The sequence below is a fragment of the Numida meleagris genome, chromosome 16, assembly GCF_002078875.1.
Source record: "Numida meleagris isolate 19003 breed g44 Domestic line chromosome 16, NumMel1.0, whole genome shotgun sequence".
NCBI classification, from domain to species: domain Eukaryota; kingdom Metazoa; phylum Chordata; class Aves; order Galliformes; family Numididae; genus Numida; species Numida meleagris.
Window position 1 is genome coordinate 3,670,889 of NC_034424.1, and position 24,774 is coordinate 3,695,662.

Below are 24,774 nucleotides of genomic sequence, written 5' to 3' on the forward strand. Positions count from 1 at the left end.
TGTAAGGCAGCACAGGAACTTTGGTCTAGTTTAAAGGGGAGATTTGAACAATGGCACTGAACAATTTGGGTTAGGAGTGATTCCAGTGAACTGCATAGCAGGTGTGCAGGAGGATGGTGGAGGGAAGATGGCAAGTGAGGAACAACTCTTTGTGAATCAGAAGCTGGGTAAAGGCCATCTAGTCCAACTCCCTTGCAGTGAACAAGTTCACTTGCAGCTTGACCAGGTGCTCAGAGCCCCGTCCAGCCTGACTGTGGGTGTCTGCAGGGATGGGGCATGAACCACCTCCCTGAGCAACCTGTGCCAGTGCCTCACCACCCTTATCATAAAAAGCTTTTTTCTTCTATCCAACCTAAATCTCCCCTTTTTTAGTTGGAAACTATTTCCCCTTGTCCTATCACAGCAGCCCCTGCTAAAGAGTCTGTCCCCTTCTTTCTTACAGCCCCTTTAGATACTGTCAGGCCACACTCAGCTCTTCCTGGAGCCTTTTCTTCCCCAGGCTCCCCAGCCCCAGCTCTCAGCCTGTCCTCATAGAGAGGTGTCCCATCCCTTAGAGCACTTTTGATGGCCCTCCTCTGGATGAGCTCCAACAGGTCCATGTCTCTCCTGTACTGAGGACTGCAGTGAGTGGGTAACTGCGATGATACAGCCATTCACTGCCAATCTACATATGAGTTTAGTGAAGGTACTGCCTGGTTTTGAACAGAAGTGCAGCAAGAGTAATATGCTGGCAGTGAGGTTCCTCTTTGCTGGGCCATGAGGGATGCATCCTGTGCTCAGTGGGAGTTGCTGGAGGTGTGGGTCAGCCCCAGTGCCATGGGACAGGCCCTGGGCAGCGTGGGAGAAGCAAGTTCAGCCGCAGCTACTTCACGCTCCGGTGACTCTATCTGCTGCATTGATTAGCTTCAAAGTGAAGGTCAGCCTGTGGGATCCCTGCCTGTTGCCTCATGACTTGGATGCATCTTTGCCCGTCCTCTCTGCTGCCTGGCTCCCCAGCAGGCTGTTAGCAGAGCAGGGCCTTGCGGTGGCCCAAGAGATGCCTGTGCCCTGTGCATCCAAGAAACGAGCAGTGCTTTGCCTCCCGCTTCCACCTGCTTTGTGTTTTAATTGGTTCAGGCTCAAAAACATGGAGAAGGGCCAAGCTTGCTCAGCAATATTGCAATTGCCTGGTTCACAGGAATTTGTGTCTCAGTATGGGCATGTCATTCAAACGCTTCCTGCTTCAGAGTCAGTGACATTTGATTCATTTTCGGACTCTGGTGCCTAAGAAAAACAATCACACATTCTGTGGGCCTCAGAACAGGCTTTGTTGTGATAATTCTGTTTTCCTTCCCTTCACAGTTGTTTTTTTAATGTTCCTTGCCCAGGGCATGCAAATAATTACAATGCCAATGAATAGACCAGGTTGCCACCTCTCCTATCCCTCCCTCAACAATACCTGTGATGTTTTTTTCCCCTAGGAATTAAAAACCAGGAGGAACTCACACAGAATGGCAACACAACACAGGAGTGCCATGAAGCAAGCCATACCCTGCACATGATCCAAGATCTCAACACGCCCAGCTGGTACAGTGCTAGCATAGCTCAGCGAGGAATAGCACAGCATTGGAAACTCAGCACCTTGGCATTGCACTGCTTTCTGAATCCTGATTAAAGGACACAAAAACGTGGTGGCACTGCAGGACTACTCCCGCTGGGGATTAGGGTAGGGTTGCAGGGAGTGTCTCCTCCCACTGCAGCCCCTGTTTCCATGCAGCCTCAGGGCACCTGGTGCAACCTCTGCCCACCTACAGGTGCCCAGCAGAGCTGCAGCTCCCCTTGGCCTGTGCAATATTCAGTGCTCAGAGACTGTGCTGCTCCTTGCTGGAGGAAGCCTGTATTGCTAATGGGAGAGGACAGAAGGATGCAAGATGAGCTGCTGTGCCAAGACTGCATCATTCTTTTCAGCCTCAGAGGTTTCCCCTAGACCCTCCTGCACTCATCTTCCTCACCTGCAGGAGATGCATGCCTTGCCTTTCACTTGCCACATGCATCCTGCTCACTGTGCTTCAGTTTCTGATGATGCTGAATACTCTCTTGCCCAACCCAAAGCCCCAAACCACCCCACTGTCCCACCCCTGTGTGATACACCCTTTTCAGCACCCCACTGCAAATGCTGGAGCAAAAAGTCCTGCTCCCCTAGCCAGACTGGGGCGATCCATGGCACACAGAGCAGGCAGCCCTCCTCATATGAAGGCTGCTTGAAGGAGAGTATTTTTGCTGTGTCAGCATCTCTGCTTCTCTATCCCCTGTGTTTGCTGATTGCATCCTTGAAGCGTCACTGTCACGTTAGGTTTTCAGCATGGAGCTGAGCCCTGAGCTCGGAGGGACATGGAAATCTGGGGAGGTCTTCTTCAGCAGAGTGCGAGAGGGGACAAAAAAAAAAGAGAAAGAGAAGGAACAACATCTGCCTCCTCCTCCTGCCTTCTCCTTCCATTCAACAGCAAGGCTCTTGCTCGATTGGTATGTGATTGCTGATGCTGTGAGAAGTGCTTGGGAGCCACCAGGTCAGGATAAAGAGTCAGCACTGCCTACTCTGGGGCAAGGTGGAGGAACTTGGCAGAACCCCAGGACCTGGCAGCACACTCCTGGCAGTGCAGGAACCGATGCTCGCACCAAGGATGTGCCATTCTCCAAATCACTGCTGCTCACAGAGCTGCTGAAGGTACGTCTCCCTGGTTGTGTACACAACACTGATAAATGGCATCATCCTGCCCCCCAAAAACAGTACTAAATAATGCCAGAGGAAGTCGTCTACCTCCCACTGAATGACACAAGCTAAAAAATTGTCTGCTTTGGGGATCAGATAGCAGTTTTCAGCCTGAATGCAAGTTGTTTACCTTGCAGTCCATAATGGATCTTAAAAAAACTACGGCTTTATTTTTCTTACAGGCATCTAGCTAATGGATGAAGTAATGTAGTGAGGCTATTGTATTTCATTCAATAGCCCATATGTAGATTTGTTGTGAAGGATAAAATGTTCCCTCTTCAAACACCAACAATAGGAGCGCAGTGTACCGCTGACCTTGTGCGTCGCCGTGCTGTGTGCAGGTAACAATGCGAGCACAGGCTGTAGGCTCTCAGAACACACAACTGCTTGGCTTGAATAGCAGGGAATTCTTCCACTGCACATGTGCCGATATTTGCCTGCGTATGGGGTACAATTAGTCACAGTTCTTGAAGGTTTGAATGAATGCCTCTGATTTCTAACTGTCCTGGAGAAAAAAAAAAAAAAAGTTATTCTTAATTTGCCATGCATGAATATTTAGGTTTAAAATATTTTGAAACCAAAGGCTCCCACTGCTCTTTGTGTATGGGCCCACGTGCTTCCAGCATCGACTGTGTTGTAAAGTCTGTGGGCTTCCTTCTCTCCCCCAGGAGCAGTTGTATTTCTAAATGGGAACAGTCGGCATCCACGCAGCCTTTTAAATCTAGTGTTTCTAGTTATGGGTGATGTGAGTGTTGCTGATAACCTGTAAAACGTTTTCATAACACATGAGATGCAAAAAGATTAGCTGAACTTAGGAAGGTGTTTATTCCATCCTGTTGGTACGTGGACGGAGCGCTGTAGCAGAAATGCTAAGTCATGGCTTGAAGCAGTGATGGAGCACCTGGTGGGAAGGCAGGGCCAACCCAGGGGAGCTCAGCTGCATGCAGTGCACCTGAGTGACCAGAAGGGGTGGAGCCAGGATCCACCCTTCCCAGACCTCATGTAAGGGTTGGTAAGTGGAGGGGAGAGTATCTTGCTGGGGATCTCTGTGTACCTGAGGCTTTCTGAAGGTAATCAGATTTTCTTCCTTTGTTTCTGCATCCATGGCTGCTGCAATTGGACTTGTCCTCATTTGCTGCAGCCTGGGATTGTGCCATGCTGTTATTACTGCTGCACTTTCCATCACATTACAGTATTACAAGTGCACTAATAGAGATGTTCTCCAGTGGGATGGGATTCCCCCTCATTGCATTAACCATCTGAGAGGTGGGTACCTTGCCTAGGCTGGTTGTTCAGGATCTTGCTGAAGTCTCTGCATGGTGTTAGACATCTCACAGATGGACTGTTCTCATACTAATGCCCATACCCAGATAGATGGGATGAATTATACATCTCCTGCAGCTGCCAGTCACCCTCTGGGTGCACCTTCAGGGGATGGTGAGACTAAACCCCGAGCTTGCGGTTGGCTAAATGGAGCTCAGAAGCTATGCTCCAATTAATTAACAAATTAATGAATGTGTCAGAGAACTGGGACTATATGAGGCATGTCCTTAGGACTCAGCAGATAAGAATGTTTCCCAACCAGACATCAGTTCTTTTCCTTGTTCATTCCCCTAAAAGCCAGAGCCCTTGGAAGAGAACTGCCTGACAGTTTTACTCTGCTCTGGCTCCACTGCAAACCACCTGGCATAAATGTGGAAGGGAAGCACCAGAGATGATACTATGGCCAAATTATTACTGATTTCAGCACCATCAGAACTTCCTTTTCGTTCTTACTCATAGAATGAAAAGTGGATAGATGATCTAGGCTATTGCTCCTTAACTCATGTGGTGTGAGTCAGAATAAGACAAATATAAGTATAGGGTATGAGCAGAATGGGTCTGAATTTCTTAGATTTCTAGCAACACAAATAATGAAAGCACATTAAGGGAATAAAAGACCTGCTTCTGAACCTTCCTGCTGCCACTGTCTGGCCAAGGGCTATTAAATGATACTGTGGAAGAACACAGTCCTTAAACCCTCTTTCATTTCCTATTTTTCAGAATGCCATAGAATCCTTAGAGTTGGAAGGGACTTTTAAAGGTCATCTAGTCCAACTCCCCTGCAATGAACAGGGACAAGCACAGCTAGATCAGGTTGTCCAGGGCTTGATCCAGCCTCGTCTTGGAAGTCTCCATGGACGGGGCAGATGGTGTTCCTTTGGGTGCCTTTCCATGAGATTGGAAATGAGCAGAGGTATCAGCTCAGATGAAATCTCAGACTCAGCAATAATTCTGTGCCTGTGGCTCTTCTGGGCCCCTAGGCAGTGTCTCACCACAAGCCATTAATTGCAGCACATACATGAGTTTTCGGAGATGAATAAATCACGATCTTATAAGGATATTCACTGCCTAATTTCAGACATCTGACTGGAGTGTTAGGGATAAGTGGCTGGAACCCCTAAAGCTCCATGTAAAATCAGTGGAGAAAGGTTTGAAAAGATGGTAATTCATGCCAGGATCCTAACTCAGCTGTTCTGAATCTGGAAGAGCTGATGGCTGCAGAAGGAGCCTCGGTATGTGATCAGCGAAACTCAGTTGCCCAAGATGTCTCACATGAGTCAGTGTGAATAGGAAATGATGCATTAAGACTTCATTAGTATCTGACAGCCTTTTGATCGTGGCATGGAACAGAGATGTGAGGGTGGGAGTGGTGCCAGCTGTCTGACTCTGGGTTTGTTCCAGCACGTGTCAGCTCCTGCAGCCACCTCACCACAGACCTCATCCTCTTCAACTGACAGACAGAACCCCAGAAGTATTATAACCATACTTCCCTCCCCTGAAGTTGAATTTATCTAAATTTTCTCAGTTTCTTTTTTGTCGTTGCCAACATAGAACTCTTTCTTCCACAAACCCCATCCTCCTTCCTTTGTTTTCCCCTTCTCCCTGAGCAGCAAAAGTCTGCCAGGCCTCACAGGAGAGCTTTTCCTCCAAATTTGTTCATGTTTACAGTTGACAGGAATGAGCTTGTGCTGGCTACCTGCAAGCTTCTGCAGACCCTGCCCACGTGTGGGCCATCCAGCAGAATTTCCCCAGCTCAGATGCAGTCTGTGGTGGAGCTTGGGTACCTGCTCTCAACCCTCAGTAGGTGAGGCTTGTGGCTTTCACTTCAGGCCCAATGGGTCTAAAATAGTCATGAATAACCCTGTTAGAAGAGGTCCCCCATTCCTCAATAGGTACCAATGGCTACTGCTTTCCTACATCACCCTGATGGGCTCCACTCTCCTTTATGACCAAGCAGGATCAGAACCTTGCACTGGCCTTTATTTGGTATCCTACACAGGATTTGTTTAGTGTGGAGCAGGGAGGGCACCCAGGAAAACCTCTGTGAGTGTGTTCAGAGGGATGGTGCTCCTGCCGTGAGCTCTGCTTGACTGGTGGAAAATGGCTTCGTCACTGATAGTAGCTAATGCAAAACACACCGCCTGCAGCTTTTTATTTTAATGTAGACATCTGAAAGTGACTGTATGATGAAGGGAGAAAGAGAAAGGTTATGTGTCTTCTCGGGCCCAAAATGGCAGTATAATGAATATAAAAGCGATCCTCTCCTCCTCTAATATATTCACTCCCCATTCCACCCTCTTTTCTAGTGACTGTAAACAACATTTGTCATCAGCAATGGGCTACTTTTCATTATAAAACTGATCTGGAAACTACATTTTTATTTCATGTACATCAGCGGTGACGGGGGAAGAAACAGGCAAGGGAAAAATATATGTCGCAGGCAGGAGAAGGACCTGGGACAAGCATTGCCTGTGCAGATCTGGGGATCACTCATAAGTCTGGCCTCCAAGACAGAAGATGGCCTAATGCCTCATTAAATCCTACCGAGCCAAGGGTGATGTATCATACCCTTTCAATCTTCAACTAAGTAACGCAGTTTAAAAAAAAAAAACTAATTTGCACATGTTTAATGCATTCATTAAGCTATTAGTCTTTCAACAAGAGATTTAATAGCAAATTAACAGTTTTTATGAAAGAAAAAACAACAACAAAACTCCCCACTTAGTAGAATTACTTTTGTGTCAGAGCACAATGCAGGGTAATGGGCAATTAGGGGTTTCCAAGAGGAGGACGGGAAGATGGGTTTAATTTGTGTTTGGTTTATAATTAGCTGGTGCATGGTGCTCAGAATGAAATGAAGTGGATCCCTTTGGTGGGTAAGGTGCTGAGTGGCCCAGGAAGCACGGGGGTAGATCAAAATGATGGTGGTTGGAGCTGGAAGGAGTCAAAGATCCATAGCTGAGAACCATTCTCATCTTGTATGTCTTTCCATGCTCAGGTGAGACTTCTGTGTGCTCAGACACCAGAGAATGAGCTTGTGGATATGTGATCTCAGCATGGTTCTGGTTGGAGCCTGCAGAGCTCTGACAGCAGCTGAAGGCCAACCTCCTTGTGTGAAGGCCTCCTCCTGTGTGAAGTTTTTCACACAGAGGGTGGTGACGCACTGGAACAGGTTGCCCAGGGAGGTTGTGGATGCCCCGTCCCTGGAGGCATTCAAGGCCAGGCTGGACGTGGCTCTGGGCAGCCTGGTCTAGTGGTTGGTGACCCTGCGCTTAGCAGTGGGGTTGAGACTCAATGATCCTTGAGGCCCTTTTCAACCCAGGCCATTCTATGATTCTCCTTCAAAGCAATGCTTGGTGCATCAGCTCATCGGAATGTTTGACGCTCACTGAAGCTGCAGGTCTTGTTTTAAGCCAGGGCTTCAGGATGACCAAATGTTGGCACTTTGCTTAATTACGGTTGGTTGTGTATTTAGGCCCAAAGCTGGAATCCCTTTTGGCAGGTGTGTGCCAGTGCAGATGGCTGGCATGGGGCCTATTTTGTGACTCCAGGTTTGTGCAAGTCCCCAAGAAAACAAACCAATAAATCAGTAAATAAAATCGTTAATGAGAATACTGAAATCCAGGGAAAAACTTTGTTGAGAGAAAAATGAACAATTGCAAACTCGAGTTGTCATCTGAACTTAAGCTGAAAATAAGTTCAATCCTTTCCTTGGAAAGGGAAGAAAGAAGCGGAGCTGTGTTTGTTTGCTTGTTTAATCTTAAATGCTATGTCTGAGTTTTCAGCTTCTTTGAAAAGATGGTTGTCAGGGTATTGAACACCAAATCCGCGGGATTCTTGGTTTGAAGGTTGTTTTTTTTTTTTTCCCAGATAAACTTTTTTTCCGGATAATTTTTTTTATTCCAATCAGAATAATTCTTTAAGGGATCCTACACTGATTTTGAGCTTTGATTTTCAGCTGGAGTGAGGCAGAGAGAGGGAGAATAGCCTGAAATCAATTTCTTAGAGATCTGAGGAATCATAAATACAGCTTGGATCAATACACTGTGTGTGAGTTTGTGTGCGTGTGCATCTCCCCTCACACGCATCTATTCAAACAACTCCTTTCCCGGAACAGAATATTCAAATCCTTAGGGATAATAAATTGGCTTTCCGAAGTGGAATATTAGCGTGAGGCGATGGATCCTTTATATCTGCTTTTCCAAGATGTTTCTCCCCACAGAGGATTCCTTCCTCTTGCTGCTATTGATTTTCATGTGGCTGCAAGTGCATTGGCATTCAGGACAGGAAAACACTCCTTATAAAAGCACTTTTGTGCAAACTTTGTGGGCTTTAAGTACCGCCCTGAAATTATGCAGAGGTGCAGGCAGTGCAGCCACATCTCAGTGCCCTTCAGTCTCTGCAGATAGGGCCAAGTTAATTCCTTGGATCACTGTGGACCCAAGGAGGAGTTCTGCAGCAGAACAGCTCAGTGGGCTCCTTAGAGCTCGGGTCTGAACTATTTGCATCCTGGTGCATTGTGTACCAAATGCTGTTGTTCCAATATTTACCCAAGGTAACAGGTAGCAGTAGTAAGGCTTTGCACTTGTGCAAGGGATGCTCAGAATCACCAAACTGTGTGGCATAACTGCATGCATCGCTATTGATTAGGGGATGACTTTCTCTGGAGATATTCAAGACCTGCCTGAACACTTACCTATGCAAGCTACTTTAGCAGCGGGTTGGTCTTGATGATCTCCAAAAATCCCTTCCAACCCCCATGATTCTGTGAGCCCTGGAGGATGCAAGGAGCTCCGGGAGGGTGCCAAGCAGCCCTGGGGATGCAGAGGAGCCTCCTCCCCCTGGCCTCACCCCACCTGCAGGTTTCCCAATGCCCAGGCAGTGTCCCTTGGCCGGGCTCAGCTGGGCCAGTTTCTTCATGTTGGGTTTTCACACAGAGCAGCTTGGTGTGTGGGCTGTGCCTGCTCTCTGAAAGCTTCTGAGATATTCGTAGCTGCTCTGCTTGTTCTGGTTTTGTCAGAACAAAAATAATTACTCAAAGGATGGAAAAAAAAAATGGATGTGTGCATGGGTGTGTGTGTGTGTGTGTATATTCAGGAAAGATTTCTCAAGTGCACCGCAGGACTGTGCTGTGTGTTAAAGATATGGAGATATGGTGACAGTTCAGTTCTTGCTGCGCAGTGAAAGCCCTGAATGAGGGAAGTATCACAGGAGAGTCTGGGTATTTTGGGAGCAACACCAGCATCACAGCCCTGCCCTGGAATTTCACTGTGCACTCAGTGGTAATGGAGCAAGCCTCCTGCCTGTTGGTACGGGAGCAGCGTGCAGCCCAAGGGCTGCTCAGGCCCAACCAGCGCATGCTGCTGATGTAATATGGAGAAGTTCTTCTATCTGGTCTTCAGCTTTCTGGGACGAATTTCACGTATGCCTGTGACTTCTGCTTACCTGGTGTAATGGCTGATAAGGCAGATGTGCCAATTTCCCTCATCACCCTGCTGCTACGGTTGGAGGTTTTAAAAAAAATCATTTTTAAATCACTCCACCCTCAAATCAAAGAAATGTTTCAAACTTAATCCCGAACGCTTTGTGCTGGGTGTAAGGGTGAAATCTGCCGTATGTACATCCTCAAAACCAAGCTTATGTGGTGTCAATGAAATTTCAGCTTCTGCAGTGGGTCACATTGCAGGAATTAAGTTCTCCTGGTCTGAGTGAAGCTGCCTGTCACTTTGCCTCGGAGAGATCAGCAGCAAGAGCGATTGCACACACATGTCTAGAAAATCTGTCTACCTGTTATCCCTCCCCTTTGAAGCAAAAAGCTGGGGCTAGCACATCAGCCCGCTGTAATTGAATTTCCCTGCCTCGCGCATTATGTTTTATCAGGCTGGGCTCTCTTGGCTTGCCGTGATGACTTGGAGGTATTTGCATTGCATGGAGCTGCTGAGGAGAGTGGTTGAAAAATGGTGTGAAAATGCTGATAAATAGTTCTAAATGAAAGCAATTTTAGCAAGAGAGCCCGTAGGCGGCCTCAGTCTCGTTTTTGGTGACTGCAACACTCCGAAGATAGAGCTTCCAGCAGAGCAGGCACGCACAGACTGAGGCTGCAGGAGCCAGAGCTTGGCTTGGCTTTGCCTCGCTGCTGCTAGGGGCAGGTGGGTCAACTGATTGGCCGCATCCAAGCCCCAAAGCCCTGCTGCACACCCACTCTTGGCTTTCTTCTTCCCTGCTAGTGGGGAACAGGAAAGAATTTGGAGCTATCAGCCCTGGAGGACGCAGCTTTGGCTCTTGGCACTCTTCTACCAGTTGTACCAAAGGGAAAGGCAGCGGCAGCCCCTAGCAGGTGTGCCTTGTCCTGGAGCAAACACCATCAGGGCCAGCTGGCGGCACGATGGGTAGGTTTGGCTGCCCACCTGTGCCCGCAGTGCCCTGAGCATGGAGCAAGGGCTGCACGAGAGCTGCAATGCTACCATCTCACGTGGCCACCAGTACAGAAACCATGCTCATCCCCAGGCTGTAATTATTTGATATTAAGAGTCCGACCCATTTTTAAGTTATTTTGAGATGTGTTTAATATAAAATCAAACCTAAAGTGGTTCCTAGGCTTGTGTTAATGGAAGAGAGATAGAAACCTGAAACTGAAAGTACCTTTTTTTTTTTTTTCCCTGCCTCCAAGTACATATGGAAATAGCTCACTCCAGTCCCTTGTACTTAAGGATCCATTTGTGCTGCTGCCTCAGCTCCTCCTGTGGAAGGCAGCGAGTTGAAAGAGTGATTTAGACACTGTTAACGCAAACGAGAGGAGACAGGCCAGTACTTAGCGCGACAGGCTCCTCAGAAAGTTTAGACAGGGAGAAGCTGTTTCTTTTCTCTCTGTCGTTTCCCTTTTGCAGCCCGCAGATGAGAATTTCATAGGAGAATAATTCAAGGAGAAGGAACCCCTAGGTAATTCGTCTCCAGTCATCTGACAGTCCTTAAAGTCCCCGTTCTCTGCGGAGCAGCAATGTATGTGCTTGCAGATGCTATTAGTACATGCAATGGAAAGAAAATTGTCCAGAATGAGTGACAATGCTTGTGCTGGAGATCCAGTGAAAGCATTCAACAGAGGAACCTAGGAAACATAGAAATGAATGGGGCTGAAGGGTGATGTCCCTGCTCTGACGTTTTTGTATTCTAAAACACTCAGTCCCGGATCAGTGGGTTTGATGGGGGGACTGGAGGGTCATGTAACGTGCCTTGTCCAGGCAGTGAGCTGGCTGACCACCACGCGGTCTGGCCTTAAAAGGAGCTCTCCTTCCAAGAACAAAATCAAATGGGAATTCAGATTCATAACACCCAAATTAAAATTGAATGTAGATCACAGATTTTTCCCTACTGATAACGCCTCTTAAATCTGGGTTTTTGTATGCGCATTTCAGTATTAGATCATGAGACGAGAAGTGGCTTTATCTACTAAAGTGGAAGTCATCGTTGTGCAGAACACCAAGAAAAAAGCCGCTCTCTGCTTTACATGTCTAAAATGTATTTTGGGTCAACTTACATAACTCATGGACAAAAGTCTTTCTGCTTCCCTGTAGAAGAATGAGTCTGACCTCAATATTCAAAAATATGTTTTCCAGATAAACTTGACCTGTGTTACTGTGTCCATCCTTTGGGTATGCTGGAGAAATCACTCCAGCTCTGTTCAACACCTGGGGCTGCACGTGGACTTCTAATTAGAGTGAGTAACTATTTTTTTTCTTTTTTCCCTTTCTGGAAGTTCTGAGGCGTCAGATCATTCTCTTAATCCTAGAAATAACTCTATTAATTTTTTGAATATAACTGACTACATTAGCGCAAGGGAAATGGCTGGAGATTCAAGGATAAAAGGTATCTATTGTGTAATTCTCTAGATTAAAGCTGTCAGACAACTAGGTGGATTCAGAAAGTCAAAAGGATAAACGTCCTCTGACAAAACAAGATGAATAATTTCCTTTCAGTTTCAGTAAGGATGTTGATAATGACCACGGCGTGAAGGCAGTACACAAATAGGATGGTGTGTTTGGACATTTAAATAATTATAGCTGAGGTAGAAGTAAAATTCAAACTGCTTGATGATGCAAGAGGTTTGATAATGAGATGATAATGAGGGGAAGAAATTGCTTTTATTTCTGATATCTGAGAGAGCTGTTTTACAGAATGTTGGTTCAGAAGCAGGTTGATTCTGTATTATAAAAGAATTGAAAGCATGGCACATCTATTTTAGAGGGAAAAAGTGATCAAGGCATTTGTAAGTCTATTAGTGTGACCTCTGTAGTATGCAAAAACAACTTTGAAAGGCAAAATAATTAAAATAGTAAGATGGATCACAACATGTTCTGCTAGAAAAGACCACAAAAGAATGATATGGTAACTGTTTTCTAGCTAGTTGATGTGCTTTAGATCTGAACCCAAATATGCTGGAAACATTTGATATATGCAATATGAGAAATACTCATTAAGACAGAGGTAGGTAAAATGAAGTTAAATCAGATGAGAAGAATGCTGCAAAAAGAAATGAGCTCTCCAAGGAAGAAAATATTTCAGTGGGGATGGCTAGTAATAAAGTTGAGGAAGGGCCAGTCCTGTCTGATCGGATTTCATATTTTCATTACTAATGGAAATTGACAGAACATACCAGTGATAAATGATACTGGAAAAAGCCAGTGTTAATTGAGTGGAATTTACTTGTGCTGGGGTGCTGATAACCATTGGACAAATGAACAGAGAAATCTGTGTAGGAAAACGATGATTATGAAACCAAGAAATACCTGGGTATGTTTGACCACCTTAGATCACTGAAGCAACAGTAAGTGGTGGAACTGTGGAAAAGGAAAAATTCTCAGATACCTGAGGCAACATGTCTAATAAAACAGGAGAAAATTTTTTCTTGTATTAATACTTGGTACACGTTTGTCTTTACTGCTATATGCCATTCTAGGCACCCTGTCCAATGTAGACTGTCTTGGGGAGGAGTGGGTTCTGGGAAGGACTGGTGGAACAATGAGGTGGATGGGGAGTTAAAGACTTGAGTTCTTAAGAGAAATAAATAATTGCTGTTGCTAAATGAGTGAGAGGTTTGTGGAGGATAAGAGGAGCAGAACAATTCAAAATGCCAGGGAAGGAGATGATCTGTTAAGCTCAAGGGTAACACTGACAGAAGAACAAATGAATGCCAACTAGCCATGATTAAATTTAAGCTGAAAAATATAGGCAGGCTTCTTGGAGGCAGAGAGGAGAGCTCTTCTGCAAAGACTTTCAAGGGTTCCAAAAACTTGAGATTCATCCCATCTAACTTTAGATACTTGGTGAAGGTACTTAGGGATTTCTACCTTCTTAGGGATTTAGTCATATGAAACTCCTCTGTAATTAATGTAAGAGCCTCCCCCAGAATGTGACTCAGATCTTAGGTACGTTGAATCACTTTGGAGATGTCTCTCTTTCACTAGAGGTCCAAGAGAGTTAGTCCAAGCTATCCTAGTCCAAGATAGCTGGATAGCTAGTACCTACTGCTGATACCTTGGTTAAGTCCCTAAAATGTGATGGGTGATTCTCCATGTGGAAAGGATTAGTTTACTCCTAGACAAAGAATGATTTAACAATCATATGGAGCAGCTACCTGACAGAGCAAAGGCATAGATTTGAAGACCCAGTTCTGTTTTACACCAGCCTACTTCCACTTGTATTTAAAGCCCAAAAATATTTCGAAAGGAGGTTTATGCTGGCAAGCTGTACTTGGTTTTATCTTCAGAACAATGTACAGCCTCTGGATTCTATCTTGAATTATATAATAGTCTCAAGTTTCACTGGAAATCATGGGAAGTTTAATTCTGGGAAGAAAGATGGGTTGTTCAGAGTGCCTGTGGGCAGTAGTTTTTGTCTCTGTTGGAGAAGAGGCAGGATTATTGACTTCTAGATTTATTAAAACAAATTTTCTTAATTTTGCTTAGATTGATGGGTTCATTTATAGTAGGAGCGAAGCTGTCCACATCTTCTGCATTCGTTATCCTGTCCCCTCGATATTTTACAGCGCATTGGGGCCTCCTTTATGACATATAATGGTGTGTCTACATTAGCAGGTCTTCTGTTGTACACCAGTTGTTATATCCTGATTGCAAAGAAATGACTCTTCATTCTCACTAGCATGTGAAGCTGAACATCTAAATGCCCCTTTCCAGGCCTCTTGCTGCTCTCTTTCTCCATTTCATAAAGTGGTACTAATTTAAGACATTTGAAATTAGACAAGGAAGAAAGCTGGAAGTGGAGGTTTGAAGGTGATGTGGCCTCCAATGAGGGTGAGGAGGAGGAGAGGGAAGCTTGATAATGCTGCCCTTGCAGGGATTCTGCCATTAACTGATGCATTATTTTTCTAAGCTCATTAAATAACCCTTAGAACTGTGAAAAGGTCAAGAGAGAGGGGAAGGAGCTGAAGATGCCTGTGGATTTTGGTAGTGTTGCCATTTCCTAAGCAAGCAAAGGATGGAAGGGAGGAGGATGAGGAGGCAAGGATAGGGACGTGGAACGAGGTGTTGGTTCTTTGTTGTTGATCCTTTTACTTGCAGCATTGCCACCTCCCTCCCTCCATGCCTCTGAAGGCAGTAATGGGATTTGCCAAATATGCTGAAAGCTACAGATGAGGCTTTCAGCAAATTTTGTCCTTCCTCTCTACCCGGTTTGCTGCATTTTTCCCCACAGATGCAATTCCTGGGCTCACCTCTGTGCTGGAGAGAAAGATTGAAAGCCAAGTGCAGGGACCAAAGAGAGAAATGATCACAGGGAAAATTACCAGTTGTTTCCTTGCTGTTCACCTGCCTCGAGTGGTTCACTTAATTAACAATGCAAGTGTGAGCTGACAGATTTGGCAGGGAACAATAATACGGTGGGAGGTGATGGAAAGTAGTCTTGCTGGGAAAGTTGTTCCTGGTTTATAAATACGCCTGATTATTACAGAGTTGCCAATTAATGACTCTGTAGTTCATACTGACGTTCCCTGTTCCCAACCCTTGTTTTCATGGCGTTACGCAAAGGTGTCAGAATTCTTCTCTGGGAGGTGAAATTCATTTTGCAGAGCAGCTTTCTTTTCGTCCACTGAGCATTTAAAAACCAAAACAGAAAAAGTCAACGTGGTTTCCTATGGGCAAGGGCTCAGGGTGGTTGTGTCCTTGGCTCTGAAAGACAGCACAGTGCCCAGGTGAAAGGAAGCCTGCTTCTGGTCTCCTTTGCTGACAAAGATCAGGTGCTACTCTAGCATACTCTAGCAAGTCAGGAAATTACACTGGTGGAAGAAAAACAGCAGGAAACCAGATGAGTAGCCAGCTGAGTAGTTGAAAAGTAGGACATGTAAGCTAGAATGCATGTGATTTTTCCATAAAATTAAGGGCGTTATAGATGGAAACTTAACCCACCATCTAAATATTAATGCTTTGTAAAGTTTGAATGTAAACTCTATAATTTAGGCCAATATCTAACCGGGGAAAGAATTGAGCTGGCTTTGCTGAGCCAAGAGAGAAAACACATGTGACCAGGCAACGCAGCCTAATGAGCTGCAGCTTTCTCTACCAAAGCTATTTTTCTGGTTTCATGGCTGATGCTGGCAGTCCTTGTCACAGACTGTGTGAGACCTGACCCCAGGAAAACCCTCTTCCCTCCTGTTTGGCTCAGACCCTGCTCTGGGTCCCTCGTTTGTATCTGCTCTGGGTCTGTTTCTTCTGGAGCTGTCAGCGGGCCCTACAGAAGCAGCTCATCCTCAGTTCTCCTTGCACCCGGTGCATACCAAGATCCCAGTGCAACTTGCTGTTTGCAGCCAGCCCCAAATTGCAGTCATAGCCAAGATGTGCTCAGTGCCATGGCAGAGGGTTGGTTGTGGCTGCATCCATCGCTGTGGGATGCAGAAGTTGTGTTCTGGTTTCTTTAGAAAGCCAGATTCTGTTTGGGAACACCGTATACAAGAATGCCTGAGGTATAAAAACAATCTGTTAGACTTTTTCATGGGTCTGTCTTCTGAGCCCCTTTGCAGGACATTCAGATTTGCAAGTCATATGCCTTCCAAAGAGATGCAAGGAAGAATTTCAGGCCAGCTCAGAGATCTCCAAACCCACTGATGCTTTGGGGGCCTGGAGCATGCCAAGCAGATTTACCTGTTTACAGAGCTCTCCCTTAGCTACTGCAGACAAATTCCTTCGAGCAAAGAAAATGTTTCCTTTTAATTGACTCTTGTTTCTTACCTGTGAAAGACAACATCCGAAGGAAAACAAGCAGACAAAAATTTAAAAAACAAACAAAACCCAAAGCATCAGCAAGTCAAGGTTTTAAATTGAACTGGTAGAAAGATCAAAGGCAATGCTTTCAGAGAAGTGGATGATACTTTAGATACCGTTCATGATCTTAATATGAGACTAGAGTGAAACATGAAGCTGGTATGTGGGGCAGCCAAGCGGTAAGAGGGCTGGAGGTCTATGATGCATTGAGTAAAGGACATTGTTAGGGTCCACTTCTCAAAGAAACTCCCCAACAAAGCCCATCTGTCTTCCTCTCTCCGTGCGACCAGGGAGGCTGGTTCATCAAGTAAAGCCCTGCTCCTCGCGCAGCGTGTGCCACAGGATTCAGCACAACATCGGCCTCCTTCAAAAAGGTGTTGCTCAGAAATTCTACACAAATAAGAATCCAGTTCTTTGGATTCTGTATGAAAAAATACCGACTGCTGTGATGTTAAAAAATCTTTTTTGCTTTCTTTTTTCTAACTTTCCGGAACCAATGAATATAGAGCATAAATTTCTGCCCTGTGCCTTTGGAAAGCTGTGGGAGCTTGGATGTGTTTGTCTCAGTGTCGAAAAATTGTGCAAAAATTTCATTTGCATGGGTCAGAAACAGAACAAGATTGTTTTCTGAGGTCACGGCAATCCCTGTGTAGGACTGGTGTTTTAGTGCTGAATTCACGATATTGCTGATGGGTTCTTACTCGCCTGAGAATGTTCAATTCTTACGACTAGATTGAGATTAAGGTCAATGGGATTAGGGTGCGCAGCTTTACCAGGCACAGCTGAAAATCCCTGTTTGCATGGCTGGCTGCTGAGTTCACTGCGAGGAGAAGAGCGATGTCTCAATGTTAGGACATGTACTCCCCCACCTACAAGCGTGCGTGGACAACCAGAGCCAGGCAGCACATCTGTAGAGTGGGGAAGTGTTTGGCACGCTCTTCCCTTGGGATTAGCACTTCAGCAAAGGAGCGCGTTGAGCCGGAGTCACACATCTTTATTTACCAAACAGATTTTCCTTGTTCAGTTGTGTGAGCGAGTAAGTACAAGACAGAGATGAGCTTCTCCGGAATTGGAACAGTTTCTTTGTCAGCCCTATGGCTCCTCCATTTAATTCCACAAATCTGCTGTAATCAGAGTGGCTTCAACCACCGGCTCGGCAAAGACGAGCAGCAGGGGAAGCGTCGCTTCCTTTCCAGCACTCTGCGTTCTCAGGCATTGCATCAAAGTGGCACGGAGCCTCCTGGGAAAGGGATTTGCTATAACTCACGTCAGTCCCAGCCACATTATGTTTATGGATATGATAGACTGAACACTGAAATTACCATTTGCACAAATGATCACACAATTCCTTCAGGCCTACTGTGTCCCTTTAATAGTCCTATCTTTCAATAATGAAGTGGAGATCAGTCAGGACTCTCTGGAAATCCCATCTTTTTCTTTCATTTCTCTCTTTTTCTCCTCCTTTTTTGGGGGCTTTTTTATTGCACACATTATTTTCATCCTTTCTCTGAGCCAGATCCATTTACCAAGAGGTTTTAAGGGAGATCAGAAATTAGATTCTCAATATTCTGTTAATACTCCAGAACTAGCAAGCTGGCAGAGAAAATTCATTGCTGCTTGGGGCAATGAGTCATAGAAAACTCAGAAGTTAGGGAACTGCGTATAGGGAAGAGGGATGCTATTCACGAGGCCTCAAAAGCTGGTATGGTACAGGAAAGATACTTTAGAGAGTGAGCTTTCCTTCTGAACTTAATGCTGGTTCTTACATGCCCCACTCCGTTTCCTTTAAGATTTTACTCTGTCTTAGGATACTTCGATACACAGGGCTAAGCAGCTGACTGCTGGTGCTACAGGCAAGAAGTGCATCTGTTGCGTGGACTAAGTGAAGACCTGTACTAACCGAAATCAAGGAGGATTTGACCCTCTTAATTTTATCTTCGTAAATACCACTACTACAGTTCCATTTACCTTGTTCTCAAGGAATAAATCTCTACGAGAAGCACCAGGTTTTTTCCTGAATTTATTTTTAAGGACTCGCCCAGAGCTGAAAGGCTTAAGGGAGGGCTAGAAAGGGGACGTGCAGAATAGGTTAGAACTGAATTTTAGAACTGAGGAAATCTGACCTTTCAGGACACGCTTTGAGCGCTGGAGAGGTGATGGCAAACCTGCTGGCAGAAACAGAAGTTCCCACCAGTGATAGTTAGCTAACAGTCCAGGGAGCTGGGAGCAATAACGCATCGTGCCCTCGCAAGGAGCAAAGCTGTGTATCCTTGTCAGGACTGCAGCCCCAGATGCGGAGCTGGTGTCAGTCCTTAAAGCTCCTTGACAGTCTGTGGACTGGACTCACAGGTAACATAAATCAGAAAGGTTTTGATGGAGCTGTACAATGAGAAATGTGAGCCTTGCTGGCTGTCTTTATATTCAAGTTTTTGATTATTTTTTTCATTTCTCCCCTTAGAATCTCATTCTGTGCCCCCACGTCTTCTCCAGTTTTTTCCTCCGTCCTCTACTTTCCTATATATTTCCCTTCTCATTACATCTGATAGCATCTGCAACCAAAACATGTATATGGTCATGCTGAGATGAGGTTATGTCCTGAAAATATAACCCACCAATGATGATGGTCAAAGCCATTAGAAAGATTCCATCATGATCACAGTCCTTCTCAACCCCCCCATGGGAGCGCACCAAAGTTCCTGTAAAAACATCACATTCAGGAGCAAATTCTGCCTGGAAATGGGTTTGTGAATCCTCTGCAAGGCTCTGCAATGTGAGCAGCAGTGGCAGGAGCTGGGGAGATACACTCAGAACTTGAGCAGCCTCTTGGTGAGGGTTTCCATGCCTGAGCTTGAAACCTCCATCTCCCCTCTGCCTTTCCAGGGGTGGGAAGCAGCCAATGTATTTGTTTTTAATTATTTCCCCTGTTGCATTTGCTCTGTTTTCTTGCTTACGTTAACACAGCTCTTCTTGCTGCCTGCACTCGGCTGCCTATTTGTCATTTCTGCTGTTTGACGTGTCGTGGTAATCTATGTGCACCCAGCCTGCTGTGCATCGATATTTACTAATGGAGCTTCTTGTATTCAGAGGCTGTTTGCAATAAAAAGATAATGAAGAAAACTCCTTGACCCTGTCCAAGCAGTTTGCAGAAATCACGGCTATCGACAGGGGTACGTCCACGTCTATCCGTGGTGTGGGGAGGGCAAGAGGGGGAATAGGGACCTGGGAGAGATGTGGAGGAAATAAAATGAAGGAGAAATAGGAGGCAATGAAGTAGGGGTGTGAGAGAGGGAAATCATTACAGGGAAGAGGAGAAGGGCAAATGGAGATCCAAGTGCTGTGGGGAGAAAGGCTGGAAAGCCAGGAGAGAGACAGGGATTGGAGGAAACAAAAAGGAGAGTGTGGACAGAGGCACTGTCGGTTGCAGTGCTTGAGAATTTGGCTCCATAGCCGCAGGTTTCTGTCCCATAGAAGTGATGCTGTGGTGTCTTCGGGCAGAGCAAAGTGTACAGAGTTTCGGTGTTGCAACGCAGCACCTGGTAGGTCGTGCAGTCAGCAGGGAGCCTTGTTCTGTCCTGAAGACAAAGCTGCTGTATGCAATGCATTTTGCAGTAAAATCCATGCGGATTTTCCCAGCTTCTGCAGTGTGAAGCAACAGTGAGATCAGTCAGTGGCTTCGTACTTGCAAAGTGGCCAAAAGAAGACACGAAGAGAGATTTGAAAATTCTGGGCAAATTGTGCAACAGAAACAAATCCCAGAGCCTACAGCAGAGCACTTAAATCCATGCTTAATGGCCCGATTCCCAGAAGAGCGCACGCAGTCCTTGGACTCAAAGGACTTATTCTAGCACACGGTTGCAGCCTTTAGTATATTTTTGTGCATTTTAAGATGAAGCATTTTGAGAAAAGTTTCCTGTCTTTGCTAATCGTCACCTGGCATGAGGACACTCCGAGCAGGAGCGGGGCACGAGGAACTCGGCAGCTCCTGGTGCCATCCAAGCACTGTGCCATGTTGGTTTGCAGTAATCCCACTGCAGGCTTTCACAAATCAGTAGGGACAGGGCTGAGCTGAAGAGGATTAGCAGGAGTAATTTACAGGCTGGGCTGTTGTTCAGAGGTATTCCTGACACAGCCTAGGCCACATTGATCTGTGGTTTTCCAAGTCTTCAATACAAAAGCAATTATCAAGGACCCAGTGCAGACCGAGGGAACTGCAGTCTCCCTTTAGTCTGCAAAGCCATGATTTCTTTTTTTTATTATTATTTTTCTCCAATATTTTTAGCTGGTTTTAACCTGAGCAATTTTCTTTCGGAAGCTGAGGGTTTTGTTGTGAGGTTTCACAGCAACTGGTCAACTACAATAAAATGTTTGATGGAGAATAGTTAAAGCGAATTGTTTTGACTTCAAATTTCATTTTGGTAATGACAAAATGTTTTGTTTTGAGTATAGAAAAGCTCCTGGTTTCCACGTTTTTTTTCCCCAACCTATTTTGTATGGATTTTATATTACATTAATACATTAATTTTAAATAGTTTATAATAGCAGAGTGCTCCATATTATGTCATTTTGATGTCTCCATATGATTTTGTTAGTTTTACACAATTTCTCTTCTGTGAGAAGACTTGAGAATGTAGGCTGCTGCTTCCAGCTCAGAATTTCTTGTAAAAATGGTGGTTTCCTTTCCTAACCATGGCTACAACACCAGCAACTTGTCCTTCCCCTTCTCCAAATACTCACCATCCTTCTTCCCTCTGTCTTTACCACTCCTTCCTCCTTCTTCTCTGCTCCATCTCTGGAGGCATTCGAGGCTACGTTGGATGGGCCCTGGGCAGCCTGATCTAATGGCTGGCAGCCCTGCATGGTTGGCAGAGGGGTTGGAACTGGATGATCTTTAAGTTCCCCTCCAACCTAAGCCATTCTATGATTCTGTGGTGCTTTTCCCCCCTGCTCTCAGCGTGCTCAGTGAAAATCTCCTGTACTCAAGAGAAAAGCAAAGGGGTAGGAATAAACAATGGGTCTGAGGGAATAAAGAATGGGATAAGGAGTGAAAGCGTGGGTGTGTTAGGAGAGAAACCACACTGGAGAGAGCTCAGCTATGTTAAGTATGCTGAAAGAGGTTTAAATAGGAAGTCAATGAAAGTCTATAAAGATTGGACTAAATTATATTAGACTAAGGCAATCTAGAACAGACAAAGGGAAGAAGTGAAGGGAGAGGGATTAGCAGAGGAGGGGAAGGTCTGCCACCTCTATCAAGGAATGTCTGCAGTCACTCAGCCCTTGGCTTTGCTGTTTCCAGGTGCGGCAGCAGCAGCAGCAGTTCTTGGCATTGCTGTTTCTGGGGGTGTTTCACACCTCTTCCCTTGATGAGAAGTGTAACAGGACCGTTGCATTTTGCAAGGCTGTCTTACTTTTGGCTGGATGTGGTGCTCAGGGACATGATCTAGTGGTGGCTTGTTAGAGTTAGGGTGGTATGGTTAAGTTGAGGTTGGACTTGATCTTGAAGTCTTGAAGATCTTTTCCAACCTGAGCAATTCTATGATTCTGCAAATCAAAAGAGGAGACAAAAAAAAATCTTCAAATACTGCAATCTGTGCTAAAAATCAGTTTAGAAAATGCCTGGGAAGCTTCTCCAGCTGTGTGGGTAAAAGAACTGGAACATGCTTGTTGTCCTGAAATGGGTTGTTTTGACTTTGTCATCACAAATACATTAGATAGCTCTTTGAGAACAGTAAATTTCTAATAAAAGCAAGCAGAAACAGATACACGCTATACATATCAATATATATTTATTCGAGCTGTATCCTCTGTGTTTGTTAGCTTCCAGTGAGTTCATTTCGTGCCCAGATGCAGCTGGAAGCCCCGTAGCCTGGCGCTGCTCCTCTTTCCCTGATGAGAACACACCCCTGCCAGGAGCCTGGGGCTGGTGGCACTGCACAGATCCCACAGCTCTACCCATTGCATTCCATTTGGAAGGGGCCAAACACCTCTGCTTGTGCAGTCCCACCCCAAAGACCTTGCGAGTGTCTCCTATCCTTCACCAGCAGCCGTGGCGGTCGGGCTGCCGCGCTTCATTTCCTGCAGAATTTCAGCTGCTTCGGTATTTATCAAGAGCATCTGTTAGGCAATCTGGAGGGGAGCGGTAATGGGGCCATTAGTGCGCGTGAGGAGGGAGGTTCTCAGCTGCACCGAGGCCAGGCAAGAGGAGGCTGTGTGCTGCTCGGGGTGTCGTGACCTTGAGTAGTCGCTGATGAGCGATGCTGTGTGTCTCAGAGCAGAAATGACAGCGATGATGCTGCTCTGAATAGATGTGCTCTGGTCACTGGGCCTGGAGAGGGATGCAGGGGATGGATCGTTAGAAACAATCAGCGTCTCAGGGCTGGGCTCTTGCAGAGAGGCTGTGCCCAAGCAGAGGGAAGAAGCACGAGGTAAACCACGTAGGAGTGCATGCGCTTTCCTCTAAAGGTCATCCTTCAGATGGGGCCTTTTCCGCCCTCACTGATCCACTGTTGGTACTCGTGGGCTCCACGGAGGTGAGCAATAGTGTGCGTAAGAAATGGAACTCTACGATTAGTGACATGTGCAACACATAAACCCCAGTACCGAACTCCTCTGCATATACAACAGCTCAGCAGGACCCACAGTGCCCACAGCATTGTCCACCGGGCCCTATCCCTACTTCCCAGCTTGCAGCTGCAGCCTTCCCAAATTTCCAGCCATTTCCTGCCACAGCAGCAGCAATGCAGTGCCTCTTGCTCTGCGTTTGGCCCCATGCTCTGCAGGGCAGCTGTGTTGTGGCACGGTGCTGGCTGTGCAGGAATGCTCTTCACCCAAAAGGCTTCACAAATACACTTAGAGCAAATCCCCTTTCTTTGCCTGGAGGGGCAGCCCTGCTGGGAACATACAGTGCCTGTCGGTTGCTGAGTGGTGTCCAGAGGGAAACGGCAACAGTCCCTCTCCATTTCTGAAATGGAACTTGGTTCTAACAACAGGCAAAGTTTTCTCCATGTCAGATTTTTTTTTTCCCTTTGATTCACGCATCTACGCGCTTACATAGTCTTAATTCATTTCTTCAGTGGCCTTTCAGCTGTTATATTTTTGCTTGTCAGGGTGCTTTTTAATTTTTTTTTCCCTTATAAAAATATAAAAACGTTTAATGAGGAAATAATGATATTTTCTCATGTCACTGACTATTTTTCCTGTCAGCTTTGATGTGCTTGTAACGTGGGCGGACAGATTATTTATGACCGGGGAAATTAAATATTATTTCATATATTTTTTTTTCTAATTCAGTCTGTGTCATCTTCCAGTTCCCAATTTCTTTCCATTAAAGTTATTGTCTTTGCTGTTCCACTCGACCATTTGCTGTTGGTTTTGTAACAGCGCTGCCGGAAGATGCAGAAAAACATAATGGAGAAAAGAAATGGCATAATTTGCAGGAGATTCTTTTCTCGTCTCATTTAAATGAAGACAGTTTGTTCCTGAGTGTCAAAAACATCAAGAGCAACAAAAATATGGAAATTGGTGATTTCTTGCTCTAGGAATGCTTCCAAAAGATTTGGAGGTTCTGTTTGATTCTAACAACTACTAAATACATGTCCAAGCCAAACTTCCAGCATAAAATATCTTAAAGCCTCCAATGACTCAAATCTGAGCCTGGCTTTTTCTGTAAAACTTGTGACCCCAAATGTTTCCCTCATCTGCTACCAGAACATCCTCAAAGCTGCAGCAGGAATCGCATTCCCCAACCTGTTCCTCAGAGACGCTGCATGGGACGTTCCTCACTCAGTGAGGAGGGATTAACCCCCAGTTCTGCACTCATTGCCTGTATTCCTGCAACCACTGAAGGCAGGTGAGCAGCTCTTGGAGCTGATGTATCTCTGCACTTGTCACTTTCATGAGGGGTGGAATTGCTTTTCATGGCTGCGGATTTCTCCGTGGACCTCAGAGGAAGCCCAGACAGCAGCCAAGTCCTGGCAATCAGCTTTAAGGTGTCTGGACTAATGGGAGAGAAATCCCATCCATTCTTTCCATCTGCCCTGTTCCTATTTTCAGCCACAACAGCTTCAACACGAGCCCCCACGGGAATCAGAGGTGAACCTGAGGCTAGCGACTTTAAATGCTAGAGAAATAAAGAGCATCCTGACTGGTTTTATCACAGAATATTCTTGCCCCATCACTTGTGTCTTTTCAGTTTTCTTCTCGGTTGCTCCTCGTGCTGCTGGTGTATTCGGTAGTGTATTTCGAAGAGGAGTTTTTCCCCTGCTTTCTTTTCAGTGTTGTGGCTTTGTTTCATGGCTCCTAGCACCGTGTATCGAAGACAAATCCAAATAGCCTTGTATCATCTTTCTTCTTTTTTTTTTTTCCCCCTCCACATCTCAGCAAGGCTGCTGCTAATCTCTTCTTTTGCGAAGATTAGAAAACTAGTTCTTCTTTGAC

At 45.6% G+C, this 24,774-nt stretch overlaps 1 long non-coding RNA gene across 2 annotated transcripts in view; it reads left to right on the top strand.

The window, feature by feature from the left end:
- Positions 1-11,783, top strand: part of LOC110406925 — a 123,720-nt gene extending 111,937 nt beyond the window's left edge. For both annotated transcript variants that reach the window (XR_002443632.1, XR_002443633.1), the window contains exons 4-5: positions 1,461-2,704; positions 11,686-11,783. This is a non-coding gene — a long non-coding RNA (uncharacterized LOC110406925). The remainder of the gene's footprint in view (positions 1-1,460; positions 2,705-11,685) is intronic.